Raw genomic sequence first — 20,462 nt, 5'->3', positions numbered from 1 at the left:
GCTCCAAGGATGGGTATTGAAAATGTGATTGTATCTGACCTTGTAAAAACAAACCATACATACATACATACATACATAGGGCATGTACATACATACATACATACATACATACATACATACATACATACATACATACATACATACATACATACATACATACATACATACATACATACATACATACATACATACATACATACATACATACATACATACATACATACATACATACATACATACATACATACATACATACATACATACATACATACATACATACATATTATGCACAAACACACGCGCAAGTGATTACAATATTCCTAGTACTTCACGCATCTGTGTTAAAATCAGATATGAAAATCTGTTTAATTTAATTATTTTGATCTAGAACTTAGAAGTGCATAAAGTGCATGCGTTTATAGAATTAGTTTGAATTATTTTTATGAAAACTCCTTTTCGTTGTACTGTACTTGTGCTGTACGATGACAATACATTTGAATATAATATAATATAATATAATTGGTGCCACCGTCCCATTCACTTTGCGTCAACAGATCTTATCTCTACACATTCGAATCATTACATTAAAAAGAAGAATACCTGTCACACTTCCAGTGTAATGGAGTAAAAAATATCCTTATAGGTCCCTTGTCTATTCAGTTCTGGAAGTGAACCTGAATGTTGGATAGCTGTCTAATTCCTGAAGATAGTGCTCTGTCCTTTGGGAGTTATGGAATCTGGAGTAGTGTTTAAACATTCTTGCTAACAAACACCACAGAGCCACGTGCTCATCAACGTGAATTAATATAATAGTGTTCTGAGGTGAACTATGGAGTCGTTTTATTGTGTGCCCCCCCCCCCCCCCCCCGCCCCATATTCCTGTAGAAGTGGAGGACAGGGGAACACAACGACAGATAAAGGATTTCCAGTGGGTTTCTCAAGTGGTAAGATGAATGTGACTCATTGTCCGATCCTTATCACTCGGCTACATAAAATGAGTCTATAGTAGTAGTGGAAGGCCGAGGGAACTGTGGAGCTCTTTTAGGTTTGTTCGATACAGTCCAGCCAGAGGCCAATACAAGAGGTTACCTTGTACCTGGTTCAATCCTGGTGTGTTTAGAAACCTTGAACACCTTAACAAAGAAAGATGAAGAAACTAGGTCTTACCCAATCTACCAACACACACACACACACACACACGCACGCACGCACGCACGCACGCACGCACGCACGCACGCACGCACGCACGCACGCACGCACGCACGCACGCACGCACGCACGCACGCACGCACGCACGCACGCACGCACGCACGCACGCACGCACGCACGCACGCACGCACGCACGCACACACACACACACACACACACACACACACACACACACACACACACACACACACACACACACACACACACACACACACACACACACACACACACACACACACACACACACACACACACACACACACACACACACACACACACACACACACACACACACACACACACACACACACACACACACACACACACACACATGGCATGACGGCGCTATTTTATGCTATAATTTAGTTTATATAATTACTCTGTATACACTGTAAAAGATCATTTGTATGTACAATAGTGCTGTATACACTGTATACATTTATATATTCATATTTACCACATATATATATATATATATATATATATATATATATATATATATATATATATATATATATATATATATATATCCATATCTGTCTGAATATACCAGCATATAATCCTTCTATATACCTACGTAACATATACACCTGCATATAACCCATATAACTCTGTGATAGCATGTACAATAATGTTGTATATACTTTATATATTTTTCTTCTTACGGTATATAAACATACACATCTGTCTGTACATACCTGCATATAATCCTTTTTACATATCTGTAGATACTATATCTATTATCTGTACATATCCCTTACCTATGTACTCTTACTAGTATGACTTACTAACATAGTGTCTTTATACCTGTATCATATTAATACTACAACCCTGTACATACATCTGATTAGCACTATTACTCAGTAGTACAAATGTATTTATATATTTTATACCCAGTTTAATCACCTGTACATTGTATTATTGCCAGTGAACCAGTGAAAAGGGAACAACTAAGCCACCACAGTGGAGGAACCTTTTCCCAAAACATCTTTGGAGGCGCCTTGTTTTAGGGGGGATTTCCCCCCCTCCCCCCCGCCCGATGGTCAAGGTCAGGGTCACCCCATTAGAATGTGGGTCCTGTGAAGCCCTGTGAGGATTTGAATGTGGGAGGCTGTGAAGAGTATACATTGATCCCTCAAGGTCAATCATCGCATTGTGCCTCCATTGTAGTCATTCATCATGAGCACGGCATGGCAGCCGCATTACACAACATTCACATGCGCGCTATAATCCTCTGATCCTCTAATCACTGGTCGTTGAGATGGAGACAGAGAGGGATACAGAGAATGAGGAAGAAGTGAGGGCAGCTGAAGGAGCAGTAAACTAGAGCAAAGCGCGGCGCAGCTCGGGGAAGCTTTCTTCAGTCTCAGGCTACATTCACAGTTCACACTGCAGACCAAAGTGGCCCAAATCAGTTTTTTTCCCACGACAGTGTGAACAGCACGAATCACTTGGAATCTGATCTTTTCTATTCTGATTTGAGCCACTTTCATAATGTGGTCCTAAATCTGATACAAGCGACCTCAGTCTGAACAGTCATGTGACTTTTACATCACTCTTGTGTCAATCAATTACGTCACAATTTGTCACAATCTTTACATCCATTTTCTTTAGCTGCTGAGGTCTGCTGCTGAGGTCAGGCAGACGCCTGCGAACCCCAGCTACTAGAACGGAGAGGCTTAGGCTAAGCTTCTTCCCCCAGGCCATCAGAGCCTTGAACAATGAACATTGAGAGACACAGAAACTGAACTATCCACACACAAGCACACACAAGCACATACACGACACGCACGCTGAGCACGCTCACACACTAGCAGCCACTTTAACACTCATGCCGCACACACGCACACTTATGGCCAGAGGAAAGGCCACTTTAAATTAGTATAACATCAGGAACAGTGTATTGCACTACTAAAGCTACCTAGCATGTCCTATATGCTCTGTAAATACTATGTACAGATACCGAGATGGCACACTATGTACCTGTTTATTGCACTGTTGTTTTTATTGGATTCTATTAATATGTTGTACCACTGTATTTTTATTGGATTCTATTATATGTTGTACCACTGTATTGCACATCGTCGCGGGCAAGACCAGCCGCATTTCATTGTATACCTGTATGCCGTGACAATTAAAACTCTTGACTTGACTAAGTTGACTTGACTTGACTTTATTGTTCATTTGCACATACGGGGCAGTTCAGGACGGTGACCAGTTCACACTGGAATCTGATATTGGCTACATACAAAAATAAAATAATAATAATAATAATAATAATGTGAAACAACATTTTTATCTGAGCAATAAATCTGAATTGAGCACTAAGGCTTGCAGTGTGAACGGAGCCTTTATTGATGCACGTTCATGGACGTCCTCTGTGACGTAAGGCTGGGTCATTCGGGCCTTTCGACAATCATCAGGCATCCACTTCCAGGTTGATCAGACCTCCGACCCCGAGTGGCACAGTTCTCTCTGATTTGATTACTGTGAGTTTTACAGTATCTGTAACGGATCACGCCTACCATTTCATCCAATCAGATTACAGGTACCATCCATTACTTTCCGACTCTGGGAGAGGATTAAAAGTAGATAAAAACGCGTCGCAAATTCCCATTCATCCCCTTATTCAGTGCGTCAGTTAAGAAGTTTACGTCATTTCACCTTTTATTCTTTGTCTGTAGCTGTGTGTGGCAACATGTATTACACAACAGGACATATATCAAGTGTAGTGGTTGGCTCACGGGATAATATCACTATTTGTACACATTATGCCAGGATTAGAGGCAAAGATGGTGGGGGGCTTAGGGAGCATAAGGGGTTAAAAATTCAAGCCGTCTAGAGACTAGGCTGTTTCAGGAGCATCATCTTTGAAGAACGCGACGATCACGTCATCAGTTACACAGTGATTAACCACGTTTGGTGTATGCTGTCACATCTCTTGGTCTCAGACTCTCAGCGTATGATATAGTCAGAGCTGTTTTGTTTTGTTTAGCCTATCCTCATATGACCTGTGAGACAGGACCTAGACAGAGATACAGGTAAGGTTGACCTGTGAGACAGGACCTAGACAGAGATACAGGTAAGACCTGTGAGACAGGACCTAGACAGAGATACAGGTAAGACCTGTGAGACAGGACCTAGACAGAGATACAGGTAAGGTTGACCTGTGAGACAGGACCTAGACAGAGATACAGGTAATACCTGTGAGACAGGACCTAGACAGAGATACAGGTAAGACAGGACCTAGACAGAGATACAGGTAAGACAGGACCTATACAGGTAAGACCTGTGAGACAGGACCTAGACAGAGATACAGGTAAGACCTGTGAGACAGGACCTAGACAGAGATACAGGTAAGACAGGACCTAGACAGAGATACAGGTAAGACAGGACCTAGACAGAGATACAGGTAAGACCTGTGAGACAGGACCTAGACAGAGATACAGGTAAGACCTGTGAGACAGGACCTAGACAGAGATACAGGTAAGACAGGACCTAGACAGAGATACAGGTAAGACAGGACCTAGACAGAGATACAGGTAAGACCTGTGAGACAGGACCTAGACAGAGATACAGGTAAGACAGGACCTAGACAGAGATACAGGTAAGACAGGACCTAGACAGAGATACAGGTAAGACAGGACCTAGACAGAGATACAGGTAAGGTCCAGCCTCTCGTCTCACTCAGACAAGATGTGAAGATAAGATAAGATATTCCTTCATTGATCCCCTTGGGGCAATGCAGGCATCATAGCAGCATGGGGGAGGGGGGGTACAGGTAGTAGAAGACATGGTCATATAATTATAGTACAGTGGACTGGAGGAGTACAACTTTAAATACAATAAAAAAAAGACAGTGTAAACAATATAACAATATAATTAACTCTGGACATGCGCATATGGGCAACAAGGTGCAAGATGAGGGTATGTATGCCCTCTCAGTTATATTTGCCCTACAATAAATATAGTTACAATATATATAATCTAATCATCTAAATCTAAATATAATCTAAAAATGATAAATGCTAAATATATGCTCTGATGAAGTATACAGTATAGACATAAGGTGCGGTATGCATAAGGTAAGTATGCCGTGATATACATCATACGTTATATATTGTTCTGACTATGAGGAGTGGTTTTCTTTCTGTTTATTCACCAAGAGTTCCTGTGTATATTTCAAACTATAACCAATAACAATTAGAAACCCAATTGCTAAATTCGATGCATGTACTGGAATTTTTACTATAAATACCTATAATACAGTATAATAGCTGTATATATTAGGCTATATAGTTGCTGCCAGATAATATATACGCTTACTGGAATTAGAAATTCTAATATGGAACCATCTAATTTTTCTTATCCAACCTTGGAGTCTGGTGAGGCCTTGCCCTGGCCCCTTGCTATATGCTATAGACGAAATGCATTCTCTAATGTATTTAAGACTAGAGGAGATAGACTCACTTTGCATTGGAGAGACACCCTTAGACCTTTTCCGTTAGACATGAGCTTTTGGAGACCCTTAACACGGCAGTAGATGTTGTTTTACATATTATGGGAAAATGGGTTATATATCGTATAGCTTACGCTCTGCGCTCTTAGTGGAACATATCCATATCCAGTCTAATACTGAATACATTTCTTCACATGTACACACCCATCCGCCTGGCCACACCCCCATCCTCTCCTCTACATAAGCGGGGATGTGGCCATACTAACAGCTCCTTCCTTATTTTCACCACCGACAAGTGTCTGTATACACCACTTGAGTTTAGTGCCGAAATAGTTGGAAAGGAGCTACGTTGAAGAGAAGGAGCTGCGTTGACATTATATCTCTGTTTTTCTCTCTCACTATTTTCGAGGAAATACAGCTATCAAGTCAAGTCAAGAGTCAAGAGTTTTAATTGTCACGGCATACAAGTATACAATGAAATGCGGGTGGGCTTGCCCGCAACGATGTGCAATACAGTGGTACAACATATAATAGAATCCAATAAACAAACAACATTGTGCAATAAACAGGTAACATGGTGTGACATCTCGGTATCTGTACATAGTTATTTACAGAGCATATAGGACATGCTAGGTAGCTTTGGTAGTGCAATACACTGTTCCTGTTGTTATACTAATTTAAAGTGGCCTTTCCTTTTGGCCATAAGTGTGCGTGTGTGCGGCATGAGTGTGTGCCCGCTCATGTTAAAGTGTTAAAGTCAAGTCAAGTCAAGAGTTTTAATTGTCACGGCATACAGGTATACAATGAAATGCGGGTGGTCTTGCCCGCAACGATGTGCAATACAGTGGTACAACATATAATAGAATCAAAAATGAAAAAACAACATTGTGCAGTAAACAGGTAACAGGTAACATGGAGTGACATCTCGGTATCTGTACATAGTTATTTACAGAGCATATGGGACATGCTAGTTAGCTTTGGTAGTGCAATACACTGTTCCTGTTATTCTAATTTAAAGTGTCCTTTCCTTTGGCCATAAGTGTGCGTGTGTGCGACATGAGTGTGTGCCCGCTCATGTTAAAGTGTTAAGTGGCTGCTCGTGTGTGAGCGTGCACAGCGTGCGTGTCGTGTGTGTGTTCATGTGTGCTTGTGTGTGGATAGTTCAATGTTCTGAGCACTCAATGTTCATTGTTCATGGCTCTGATGGCCTGGGGGAAGAAGCTGAGCCTAAGCCGCTCTGTCCTAGTAGCTGGGGTTCGCAGGCGTCTGCCTGACCTCAGCAGCTGGAACAGGCTGTTATTGGGGTGGTGAGGGTCTTTCATTATCCTGCAGGCTCTGGATTTGCACCTCTTGTTGTATAGAACCTGCAGGGGGGGTAGTGCAATACCCGTGGTACGCTCGGCTGAGCGCACCACTCTCTGTAGGGCCTTCTTGTCCTGTGCCGTGCTGTTTCCATACCAGGCAGTGATGTTTCCGGTCAGGATGCTCTCTACTAGGGATGGGTACCGAATTCGGTACTTTTGAGGTACCGAACCGAAACACGTCGGTACTACCGAGTATCGAATCAAGTGAGAAACCGGAAAAAAAATAAAAAAAAAATAAAAAAAAATATTTTTTATTAATTTATTTTTTACTTTTTTTTTTTTTTTTTTACTTTTTTTTTTTCATGTCAACATTCACACGCACAATATATGCTTACCTAGGATTTGACTTGATTCAACAACAAAGCAGTCGGAGCAATGACAAGCCGAAAACTGTCGAAATTGTAGTTATTTGAAGTTTGGATTTTTTTTTACGACTGAGGTAGGTAAATAAAATGTCGACAGTTTTCGGCTTGTCATTGCTCCGACTGCTTTGTTGTTGAATCAAGTCAAATCCTAGGTAAGCATATATTGTGCGTGTGAACGTTGACATGAAAAGAAAAAAGTAAAAAAAAAGTAAAAAAAAAAATATTCATAATTTTTTTTTTTTTTTTTTTTTTAAGTACCGAAAAAAGGTACCGTTGGGTACCGGTATCGATTCACAGGTACTGGTACCGGTACCGGTATCGGTTCAAATGTGAAAGGTACCCATCCCTACTCTCTACAGCTCCTGAGTAGAAGGACTGGAGTATCTTCCCCGATACTCTGAACTTCCTTAACTGTCTCAGGTGGTAGAGGCGCTGTTTCGCCTTCTTTACTACTGTGTCTATGTGTGTTGACCATGTCAGGTCCTCTGAGATGTGGACCCCCAGGTACTTAAAGCTGCTCACCCTGTCCACGGTAGCCCCGTTAATCATCAGTGGTGTGTGCGTCTCCTGCTGTCCTCTCCTATAATCCACGATCAGCTCCTTGGTTTTACCAATGTTCAGGAGCAGGCTGTTGTCCTGGCACCAGCGTTCCAGTACCTCAACCTCCTCCGAGATCAGCCCCACCACCACCGAGTCGTCTGCGAACTTCACTATGGAGTTGGAGCTGAACTTGGCCACACAGTCGTGTGTGTAGAGTGAGTACAGCAGGGGGCTTAGAACACAGCCCTGGGGGGACCCGATGCTCAGGGTGATGGTGTTGGAGGTCTGACCCCCCACCCTGACCGCCTGGGGTCTTTCACTCAGAAAGTCCAGTACCCAGGCGCTCAGGGCGGAGCTCAGACCCAGCTCGATCAGCTTGTCCACCAGTCTGGTGGGGACTATGGTGTTGAACGCTGAGCTGTAGTCAATGAACAACAGTCTCACATAGCCCCCCTTCTGACGGTCAAGGTGGGAGAGGGTGCTGTGCAGTACCTGGGAGACCGCGTCGTCAGTGGACCTGTTTGTCCTGTATGCAAATTGCATAGGGTCCATATCACTGGGGAGGGAGGCACAAATGTGGTCCTTGACCAGCCTCTCAAAACATTTCATGACCACAGAGGTGAGTGCCACCGGTCTGTAGTCATTTGGACATGTTGGGGAGGGTTTCTTCGGTACAGGGATGATGGTAGACATCTTGAAGCAGGCAGGGACCACCGACTCCGCCAGGGATTGATTAAATATGGCGGTGAACACTGGGGCAAGCTGGTTGGCACAGGACTTAAGTATGCGTCCTGTTATACCATCTGGGCCAGCAGCCTTCCTGGTGTTCACCTGCATAAATGCTCTTCTCACACTGTGTACCGTCAATGAGAGAGCGTCCCCCCCCCCGCGGATGCCCCCCCCCTCCACAACAGCCGGCGCACCAGTGACGTCACTAGCCGTTGGGCTAGCAGTGCCACTGTTTGCACCAAACCGCGCATAGAAGGTGTTGAGCTGGTCCGCAAGGGAGGCGTCGTCGCTCCCCATTGAGGGGGCGCTGACTTTGTAGTCAGTTATAGCCCTCAGTCCCTGCCATAAGCCTCTTGTGTCATTCTGTGCCATTTGTGCCTCCATCTTGTCGGCATACGTCCTCTTAGCAAGTTTGACAGCCTTGCGCAGAGTGTAGACTGTTGTCTTGTACTTTTCCATGTTTCCTGACTCTCTGCCCCGGTTATAAGCAGTGGTGCGAGAGTTCAGGGCTGCTCTGATGGTACTGTCCACCCATGGTTTCTGGTTTGGGAACACCCTCGCCTTCTTTGTGGGGACGATAGTATCAGCCAGTGTTGTTATGAATGACACTACAGCGTCTGTGAAATCGCTGACGTCACTGTTACTCCTCCTGAACATTCCCCAGTCGGCGTCATCCAGTGCGTCTTGAAACGTGGCCTCTGATTGGTCGTCCCATTTTTTTACCTCACGTGACACGACGGCGTCATGTGATCTCTGTTTATACGCTGGGACCAAAAAGATGGCGGCATGATCCGATGTGTTTGTTGCTCCCGCTAATGGTGGAGCCGGTACAGCCTTGTATCCGGCTCTAAACGGGGTGTAGCAGTGGTCGAGTGTATTTCCTCCCCTTGTGGAGCAGACGATGTGCTGGAAGAAAGACGGCATGACTTTCTTCAGATTTGCCTGATTGAAATCCCCGGCTACGATCATGGCTGCGTCCGGATGCTTAATCTGGTGCGCGTTCAGATGGTCGTGTAGTTCCCCTAGCGCCCTGCCGACATTCGCCTGGGGATGGATGTACACTGCAGTCATTATCACTGCAGTGAATTCGCGCGGAAGATGGAACGGACGACATTGGATCGTGATGTGTTCCATGTCGGGAGAGCATGAACGGGAGAGTATCTTCACTTCCCCGGGGCTAGTCCAGCCGTTGTTGGTCAAAGTGGCTGCTAGTGTGTGAGCGTGTCGTGTGTGTGTTCATGTGTGCTTGTGTGTGGATAGTTCAGTGTTCTGTGGCACTCAATGTTCATTGTTCAAGGCTCTGATGGCCTGGGGGAAGAAGCTGAGCCTAAGCCTCTCTGTCCTAGTAGCTGGGGTTCGCAGGCGTCTGCCTGACCTCAGCAGCTGGAACAGGCTGTTATTGGGGTGGTGGGGGTCTTTCATTATTCTGCAGGCTCTGGATTTGCACCTCTTGTTGTATAGAACCTGCAGGGGAGGTAGTGCAATACCCGTGGTACGCTCGGCTGAGCGCACCACTCTCTGTAGGGCCTTCTTGTCCTGTGCCGTGCTGTTTCCATACCAGGCAGTGATGTTTCCGGTCAAGATGCTCTCTACAGCTCCTGAGTAGAAGGACTGGAGTATCTTCCCCGATACTCTGAACTTCCTTAACTGTCTCAGGTGGTAGAGGCGCTGTTTCGCCTTCTTTACTACTGTGTCTATGTGTGTTGACCATGTCAGATCCTCTGAGATGTGGACCCCCAGGTACTTAAAGCTGCTCACCCTGTCCACGGTAGCCCCGTTAATCATCAGTGGTGTGTGTGTCTCCTGCTGTCCTCTCCTATAATCCACGATCAGCTCCTTGGTTTTACCAATGTTCAGGAGCAGGCTGTTGTCCTGGCACCAGTGTTCCAGTACCTCAACCTCCTCCCGGTAGGCCTTCTTGTCGTTGTCCGAGATCAGCCCCACCACCACCGTGTCGTCTGCGAACTTCACTATGGAGTTGGAGCTGAACTTGGCCACACAATCGTGTGTGTAGAGTGAGTACAGCAGGGGGCTCAGAACACAGCCCTGGGGGGACCCGATGCTCAGGGTGATGATGTTGGAGGTCTGACCCCCCACCCTGACCGCCTGGGGTCTTTCACTCAGAAAGTCCAGTACCCAGGCGCTCAGGGCGGAGCTCAGACCCAGCTCGATCAGCTTGTCCACCAGTCTGGTGGGGACTATGGTGTTGAACGCTGAGCTGTAGTCAATGAACAACAGTCTCACATAGCCCCCATTCTGACGGTCAAGGTGAGAGAGGGTGCTGTGCAGTACCTGGGACACTGCGTCGTCAGTGGACCTGTTTGTCCTGTATGCAAATTGCATAGGGTCCATATCACTGGGGAGGGAGGCACAAATGTGGTCCTTGACCAGCCTCTCGAAACATTTCATGACCACAGAGGTGAGTGCCACCGGTCTGTAGTCATTTGGACATGTTGGGGAGGGTTTCTTCGGTACAGGGATGATGGTAGACATCTTGAAGCAGGCAGGGACCACTGACTCCGCCAGGGATTGATTAAATATGGCGGTGAACACCGGGGCAAGCTGGTTGGCACAGGACTTAAGTATGCGTCCTGTTATACCATCTGGGCCAGCAGCCTTCCTGGTGTTCACCTGCATAAATGCTCTTCTCACACTGTATTCCGACAACGAGAGAGCGTCCCTGCCCCCCCGCGGTTGCCCCCCCCCCCCCTCCACAACAGCCGGCGCGCCAGTGACGTCACTAGCCAGAGAGCTAGCGGCAACACTGTCTACACCAAACCGAGCGTAGAAGGAGTTGAGTTTGTCCGCGAGAGAGGCGTCGTCGCTCCCCATTGAGGGGGCGCTGACTTTGTAGTCAGTTATTGTCTTCAGTCCCCGCCACAAGCCTCTTGTGTCGTTTTGTGCCATTTGTGTCTCCAGTTTATCAGCATATGTCCTCTTAGCAAGTTTAACAGCCTTGCGCAGAGTATAGACTGAAGCCTTGTACTCTTCCATGTTTCCTGACTCTCTGCCCAGGTTATAAGCCGTGGTGCGAGAGTTCAGGGCTGCTCTAATAGTACTGTCCACCCACGGTTTCTGGTTTGGGAAAACCTGCACCTTTTTCGTGGGGACAATACTATCAGCGAGTGTTGATATGAAGCTCACAACGGTATCAGCGTACTCATTGACGTCACTGGCGCTTTCTCGAAACATATCCCAATCCGTGTCTTCGAGCGCATCCTGGAGCGTGGCCTCTGATTCGTCAGACCATTTTCTTGTCTCACGTGACACGACGGCGTCACGTGATCTTTGTTTGTAGGCAGGGAATAATAAAATGGAGTCGTGATCGCTCGCGCTTGCAGCACCCATCAATGGCGGAGCCGCTACAGCTTTGTAGCCGGCTCTGAACGGGGTGTAACAGTGGTCGAGTGTGTTCCTCCCTCTCGTGGAGCAGGCGATGTGCTGAAAAAAGGACGGCATCACTTTCTTCAGATTCGCCTGGTTGAAATCCCCAGCCACTATCAACGCCGCGTCTGGGTGCTTGATCTGGTGTCTGTTGAGGTGGTCGTGTAGTTCCACCAGCGCTTTGCCAGTATTTGCCTGTGGGGGAATATATACGGCGGTCATGATGACCACGGTAAACTCACGGGGGAGGTGGAACGGACGGCACAGGATTGAGAGATGTTCCATATCTGGGGAGCATGAACTTGAGAGAACATGTACTTCTTTGGGATTAACCCAGAGATTGTTCGTGAGGATGCAGACCCCACCGCCGATGCTCTTCCCAGAGGCTGCCGTGCGGTCTGCTCGCAGGACGGTGAAGTTGTCCGATGGAGAGACGCTGTTGTCCGGAGTCGCTGGCTTGAGCCATGTCTCCGTGAAACACATGATGTTAACGTCTCTCATCTCCCGTTGGAATCGGACCCTTGCTCTCAAGTCATCCATCCTTCCCTCCAACGAACGTGCATTCGCCAGAAAGATGGATGGAATTGCTGGACGGTAAGCAGATCTTTTTAATCTTAACCTGATACCTCCTCGTCTCCCTCTGTGCCTCTTCCTGCCGTTTCCTTTGTGGCCGTTCTCCCGCTTGATTTCTGTTGGCCATTCTAGGCATAAAGTGTCTCCAAACTCCTCTTTGAGTCCGGAGTTTAGGTCCATAAGTGTCTGGCGGTCGTATGACGTACCCGCCAGTGATGTTTTAATAAAAAAAGTAGAAAAAACAAACATAATAGCAACAAATTTGCACAATCGTCGCAGAGCTAAACCAGAGGCGACTGACCGGGGTCGCGTCATACTAACTATAATGTCTTCGCCACCGGAGTGTCTAGAAGATGATGATCATTCTGACATCCACCGGCGCTTCGTATTAGGGGCTTGCGTTGCTGAGCAATCCCCGCCGGCATTACCTCTGGCTCTGCAGTTGGACACTTTGCTTGGGAGGCGCTCGGCCGTGTGAGGGCTGACGGCCTCTCTGGGGCGGGTGATGTTTTTGCGATGCGGGCGCCAGGTGTGTCGGTTGTGGGGGGAACAACTACACAGCTTACGAAGGCCGGCTCCAGGCTGGTATCCTTTTTCGCTGCCACTTAGCGGCGTGGAGGGGGTTCTGGTTTGATGCCCACGTTAACATTAGCTCCTCCTCAAGTAAGAGCTTTGTTTTCCTGGGACCGTGATTCCGAATCTGCGGTTCAATTCCCCGGGTCTCTGGACAAACGGATACCCACTGTCGCCGTGCTGGCCCCGATTTTCAAAATGAAAAGCACCCAGTGCGAGGGAGGTGAGCTTGGTGTTTCATTATGAGAATATCTCCATGCTCAAGTCGGCTATAGTCCGTGTGGGACTTGTTGCCGGCACCGCTGTGTCTGGTAAACACTGTTCTGAAGAGGGAGGTGTGTTGCCCTTTTTCCCTTCTTTTCTTCGGATGAGAAGAGGAAAAGACAGCGGCTGTCTGAAGTGTTGGCCTGTATTGCTTTTCTCACGTTGTGCAATTTTCAGTGGTAGCCACTTAGCTTGCTTCTGTGTGAGCTAGTGGCTAGTGATAGCCGGGTTGAGCTAACTGTTAGCCAGTTAGCTGTTAGCTAAGATGTTAGCTACCGGCTTCACTCGGCTGGGAACGTTAGCTTGATGCTATCAGTTAGCCTAGGGTTAGCTGTTAGCTTGTGCTACGACCATTGGCGTAGCCGTGAGAATAGCAGGCCCTGGCACTCTGACTACGACATCATCTTTGACAGAAGATGTAGTCGGGCCTGCACCATGACCGGCTGCAGGAGGGGGCCTTTCTCTCTACCTAGGAACAGCGTTGTTTTTTACGTGAGTAAAAATGAACTGGGTTTTTGTTGTATGATGAGAAGTTGTGTGTGTTCATGTAACATTAGACAACGTGGCTGAGCCCACAACTGGCTGGGTTACCCTATAATACTGTGCATAGTGGCATGTGATCGAGGGATGAGTCCCTCTCTCAGCTTGTTATTCTTACTTGAGGGTAATGATGACAATAACAAGTGGCAAGTTTTTTCACACATAAGCAGGGCTGTGCCTGTTCAAAGAAGGTCTTCGGCTATGCTGGCGTGCATGATGTAAAGCTTACTCTACACATTTGGCGTTGGTAAGGTGGTGAGGGGTGGGTTTCCCCCCCCCCCCCCCCCCCCCCCTCAAATCAAATATGATTTTGTTTACAAAATGTGTGTTGATTCACTATGTTTTTGGGGATACGGTGTACATTTACATTTAGCTGACGCTTTTATCCAAAGCGACTTACAAGTTCTGTACGACAGGTCATCAGGAAGGGTACAACTCTATCAGCTGAGTGACAATGTTCATCAAAGTGTTGCGTGTTACAGTGTAGGTTAGTTTATTAGGACAAGTGCATGACAGTAAGGTTAGTTAGGGTTAGATTTGTTTCTTCTTTTTTTTCATTATTTCAGATAATGGTTGAAGAAGTTCGTCTTTAGTCTACAGCGAAAGATTGGATGGGATTCGGCTGTCCTAACTGGGGTGGGTAGTTCATTCCACCATTGTGGGGAAAGGACTGAGAATAGGCGGCTTCTCTTTGATGACCCTCCCGGAGCTTGGATAGGAGTAGGTCTGAGGCGGCCAGAAGATGCAGAGCGTAGGGGTCTTGAGGGTGTGTAGTTAGAGACCATTGACCGGAGGTAGGCGGGGGCGGTTCCCTTTGCCACATGGTATGCTAGGTCGAGGGCCTTGAAGCGGATACGTGCAGCAATGGGGAGCCAGTGCAGGTCCCTAAGAAGTGGGGTGACATGGGCCGACTTTGGTAGGTTTGAGATCAGGCGGGCCGCTGCGTTTTGAATGAGTTGAAGAGGCTTGGTGGCAGTGGCCGGGAGGCCAGCTAGCAGTGCGTTGCAGTAGTCAAGGCAGGAGATGACTGTTGATTGGACGAGGAGTTGGGTGGATTCTTTTGTCAGGAAGGGGCGGATCCTTCTGACGTTGCTCAGGAGGAAGCTGCAGGTTCTGGTTGTCGCTGCGATGTGAGCAGAGAAGTTCAACTGGTCGTCGAGGACAACACCAAGGTTCTTGGCGGTCGGGGACACGGTCACAGCTGCATTCTCGATTGTGATGGAGAGGTCGGTCAGGGGGGAGGATTTGGCCGGCAGGTGGAGCAATTCTGTTTTGCTTAGGTTCAGTTTGAGGTGGTTGGTCGTCATCCAGGTGGAGATGTCAGACAGACAGGCCGAGATCCGCTCAGAGATGTGGATCTCTGAGGGAGGGAAGGAGAGGAAGAGTTGAGTATCATCGGCATAACAATGATACGAGAAGCCATGAGACGTGATAATGTTACCCAGTGATTTAGTGTAGAGGGAGAAGAGAAAGGGTCCTAGGACCGAGCCCTGGGGGACACCCGTCCGCAGGGGGCGGGTGGCCGACAGAGTCCCTCTCCATGACACTTGGTAGGAGCGGTCATTGAGGTATGATGTCAGCCATGTCAGCGCAGATCCAGCCACTCCCATTCCTGCGAGGGCCGCGAGGAGGATCTGATGGTTGACTGTGTCGAAGGCTGCAGATAGATCTAGGAGAATCAGGACAGAGGAGAGGCCTTTCGCTTTTGCTAAGTGAAATGCCTCTGTGACCGCAACGAGGGCCATTTCTGTGGAGTGGCCAGTCCGGAAGCCAGACTGATTAGGGTCTAGGAGGTCCTTCTGTAAGAGATAATCAGTGAGTTGGTTGGATACAGCACGTTCAAGTGTTTTAGAAAGGAAGGAGAGAAGAGAGACAGGATGATAGTTGCCTATGATGGTGGGGTTCAGGTTTTTTTTTTATGAGGGGCGTGACTCTGGCTTGTTTTAGGCAGGTGGGGACCACCCCCGAGTTGAGTGAGGAGTTGATGGTTGCAGTTAGGAATGGGAGGATGTCCGGTGCTATGGTCTGGAGGAGTGGGGAGGGTAGCTGGTCCAGCTGGCATTTAGTCGGACGGTTCAACGTTACCAGTGTCAGGGTCTCGGCTTCTGTAATGGGAGAGAAAGATGACAGAGTGAAGGATGAGGTTCTCGATTCAGTGTTTGGAATGGGTGGGGGTTGGGAGAAGGAGCTGCGGATGTTCTCCACTTTTTCCTCAAAGAAGATCGCAAAGTCTTCGGCAGAAAAAGATGAAGGAGGAGGGGGTGGGGGTGAGGAGATGGTAGCATGCAGTTTGCGAAGATTCTTGGCGAGGTGAAAGAAAGAAGCTTTGGCATTAGTAATGGTTTTGGAGAATGTTAACAAGAGGTTGTGATATGTGTCGATGTCAGCAGTGAGGCGTGACTTATTATACTTCCTCTCAGCCGCTCTCAGGACCTGTCTGTGTTCTCTCACTGCATCCGTCAGCCATGGACTGGGTCGGGAACGGCGGGCAGGTTTCTCAACGAGGGGACAGAGCTTGTCGAAGGAGGTTGCAAGGGATGAGAGGACGGTGGAGGTTGCCATCTCTGTGGGGAGAGCAGAGAAGGTGTCACTCAAAGGTAGAGCGGATAGTGTGTAAATCCCTCAGCTTCTGCTGGGGTTGTGCTCTTGCTTAGAGAGAGGCAATTTTTTCTGAAAATTGTTTGGTCGCTGTCATGTGGACTTAGCAAGGCCTGTGACCAGTACTTAATCGAGGACTTATGTCTTCTCTCATCATGAAAAACTGCGTTCCTCTTACAGTAGTGAGAGTGTACTTTTGCCCTTTTTTGTTGTGATGGAGGGTTGTGTGTATCGTTTTCACGTTTAAGATCCACAACTGGGTTAGGTGTTGGCCTACAGAAGTTACATGTGTAAGCTCTTGTACCAGGGCCCTTGGCCCCTCTCTTGGTCTGTATTTTCTCTTCCTTTAGGGTAAAGGTGTAAAAATTCAGGTGGCAGGTTCGCACATGAGCCTGAAGCCATATATAAAACCAGTTTTTTGCACAGGCGAGGTTATCGTCTGTGGCTGGCGTGCAGAATGTGAAGCTGTTACCTTAAACAGGTATAAATGCGCTTCATGTAGCACGCTATGACTGGTGTCATGGCTCTGCTTTGTCATTGCATCATATCAGGGGTGAGGGGTCATGAGGGGGTGAACTGATAAACCCTCCCTCCCCTTTTTTCTGATTGGTCAGGTGGTTGGACCTCTTGTCCTTCGGGCTTCCTGTCACGCTGTTGGGTCAGCGCGTCACAGGGTAGGGAGAGGGGGGGGGAAGGGAGTTCCCTGGTCCCACACCATATTTGGGCAGGTGGGTCACGGAATTCCCCCTGCCATAGAGTACGTCACTGGGCGCGTTTCTATTGGTTGTGAGACTTCCGTGAGTTCTTTTCAGGCTCCATGTTGTGGACCTCTGTTATTGTCAAGATGAGTTATGCGGTGCGTGAGAACTTAAAAAGAAGTTTCTGCTTTGCGCTCTGTTGCATATGTCTTGAGCTTTGGTCACGTAGCTCAATGTTACATATATCTTTTCAATTATTACTCACGTGGGAAGTCTCTCTGGGGGTTCCCTGTCTCCTCTCTTTTATACAGGGCAGGGTTGACAGGGGTGTTTTCCCTCAGACGCGTCATATGGGACCCATATCTGTGTCTTGGCCAGCTTCCTGCCGCTCTCCCAGGCGGCTTGGAGGGAACGTTATTTGGGTTCTTGTTAGAATTACCATTGATATGTTTTGGGTCTCGACGTGTACATAGTGCTGGCCCTGGGTGCTTCTGTGTGGAACCACGCATGGGCTTGCACGCCTTGGTTGCTCATCATTGAAACAGCGTTTTTATGGGGCAACTAGGATGGAGTTTGTCTCTTCCGAGCGCCAGTGTACTGGGTTAGTCTCGATGAATTCTCGTTCATCTCTGAGGGGAGATAACGGAATAGATCAAAGCATTGGCGGAGGGGTCTCACGCTTTTGGGGTGGGCCACCGGGCGCGGTGCTTTTATGTTCTGACCGTCTTGGTGGCGCCCTCTGTGATGTTTTGGATCGACACACGTACCTACCCCCCTCTTAGGACTGGGGATGGTGGCGTGATTAGGACACAGGACTGGTTCTGGTCGCGCCGGACCAGGTCAGTTAACCCGTTGTCCGCCGGGGCGCAGATCTGCTGTTCTGGTACCCTGAAGGACTTGTGCTTTTTCGGGGGGAAAATGCCGGGTTGGCCCGGGCGTTGCAGGGGTTGATGTTATGGAGGTGTTTGTGGTTATGTCACTGCGTATTATCCTTCACTATTGCTTGGTCCATATTGTGTTGTACCTTGCGCTGTGCTAAAGGAGCCTGGTCCTTCTCCATTCTTTTTTCGCCCCTCTCTTCTCCTTCTTGGCAGGGCTGGGAGGGGGCTGTCGAGGTGGTTCTTGTACCCCTCTGGCATCCCTGTGTACGTCCCGGTCCGCCGGACCCAGGTCCGGACTCGTTCTCGTCAACCTGTTGGCCTGGGTTAACCCCTTCTTGGGAACTGAAACACTTGTACTGCTGTATAGCCGGTGCATACCCGCAGTTGTGTTTTTGGAGTTTTTTCTTGGGGGGGTTATAGGAACAACCGCCTCCTGTTAGGTGGTGGTTGGTTTCCAGGTGTGTTGGTAGTGGAGTCGACTCTCGGGTTAGGCCGGGCTTGACCCCGTCTGCCTGCGAGTGTGCCCCCGCACCCTTCATGACGTCTGCCAATCGTGTCAGCCTTCTCTGCCTCTGCCCCTCTAGAGGGTATTTTTTTTGTGGGGGCTGCGACATGGTGCACAGCATACCGAACGCCCCTTCCGCCGGGGTACTGTTTTCAGCAGACCCCTTACGCGCCTGTCTAGTCCACAGTGCTCCAGGCACAGGTTGAGTCATTTTGACCTGTTGCCTGGATTGAGCGATCAACCTCTTTGGGGGTTGTCTCCCCGGTGCGCTGCCTGGTCCCGCTGTGGGGGTGTAGCCTCTTGAGTGCTTCAGGGCGGCGTGCTGTAGGGGGGAAGGGCCTGCTCTTGGATGGGCCCTGTCCGATACGCTGGCGATGTGGGGGGTGGTGTCACTAGTGACCGCCTGGTGGGGTCTCGATGCTGCGGCATCGTTGGCCTCACCAGGCCCCCTTTTTCCGGGGGGTCCTGACCCTTCCTGGGGCTGGGTCCTCCTTCGCGCTCCGCTGCTACGGCCTTGCCACAGGGTTGGGTTCTTGACCTTGACCCCGTGATATTAGGGATTGTAACAGGTTTTTTTTTCTTCCCGTTCGTTCCCTAGTGGCATGTGGGTTGTGCGCCTGTGTAGTCGTGGGTTCTTCTGTGGGAAGGTAAGTCCCACGATCTGCTCACCCTGTGCGTTTCAGTTGCTAAACCCTCTTCGCACAGTCGGATCCGATTCCCTCCCGTCCTCCACTAGGGGGGTCCGGGTCCTCCCCGGTTCTGATGGTTGTGGGGGGGCCTCAGCGGGTACATTTGTTGAGCTTCCGCTCTGCTCAGCTCCTGTGTTCCACTAAGAGCGCAGAGCGTAAGCTATACGATATATAACATACGGTTATCCTATAACCATAGTTATATGAGTATAGCGAGCAATCTGCGCTGACTCACTGAGGACCCCGTGGTCTTCGCCTTCGGTGGTGAAAGACTTGGGAAGGAGCTGTTAGTATGGCCACATCCCCGCTTATGTAGATGAGCGGATGGGGGTGTGGCCAGGCGGATGAGTGTGTACATGTGAAGAAATGTATTCAGTATTAGACTGGATATGTTCCATTAAGAGCGCAGAGCGCTCGCTATACTCATAACTATGGTTATAGGATAACCGTATGTTTTCCTAGCCTAGGTGTGGATTTAGTAAATACCCCCCCACCCTCCCTGACACTCCACTAACCACCTCTGCCATTCTTTCATGCTAGCGGCCATCAGGCTCCACAACCGTGGGCAATGGGCACGGACTACTGCCAGCAGCTGGAGAACTAACAGCTGCAGAACTCAATAAGTGTGTGTCTGACTCTTAACCACCAAAACCAGCACGGACTATAACGTATATCATGCCAGTTAGGGTACCTTGTGTATACTGTTTACTTTTACTCATAGTATATCAGTTCAGTTCAGTTATTTTTTATTTCGGGCTTTGGACACATAACAACGGTAATTTCATAAATCACCAAAGTTTTACCAGCTGCTATTGCAGCATTGTCCAATTGTCCGAAAAGGGCTAGGGAGAAGCACTAGTCTTGTCGGGCCCTACCCCTGAAGACTTAAGTTTCATTTTTTTTATTTTTTATTTACATACATACATAGTAGATACATATAGTACACATTTCAGTGCACACATATAGTACACATTACAGTATACCTGCAGTATATAATAGTATATACAGCACATATATAATGTGAGAAATATAGTACATGATATATACAATATAGTACCATAATATAATAGTACATACTGCAAATATAATTC

This window comes from Notolepis coatsorum, assembly GCF_963971535.1.
Source record: "Notolepis coatsorum genome assembly, chromosome: 11".
Lineage (NCBI taxonomy): Eukaryota > Metazoa > Chordata > Actinopteri > Aulopiformes > Paralepididae > Notolepis > Notolepis coatsorum.
This window is presented reverse-complemented; position numbering follows the sequence as displayed.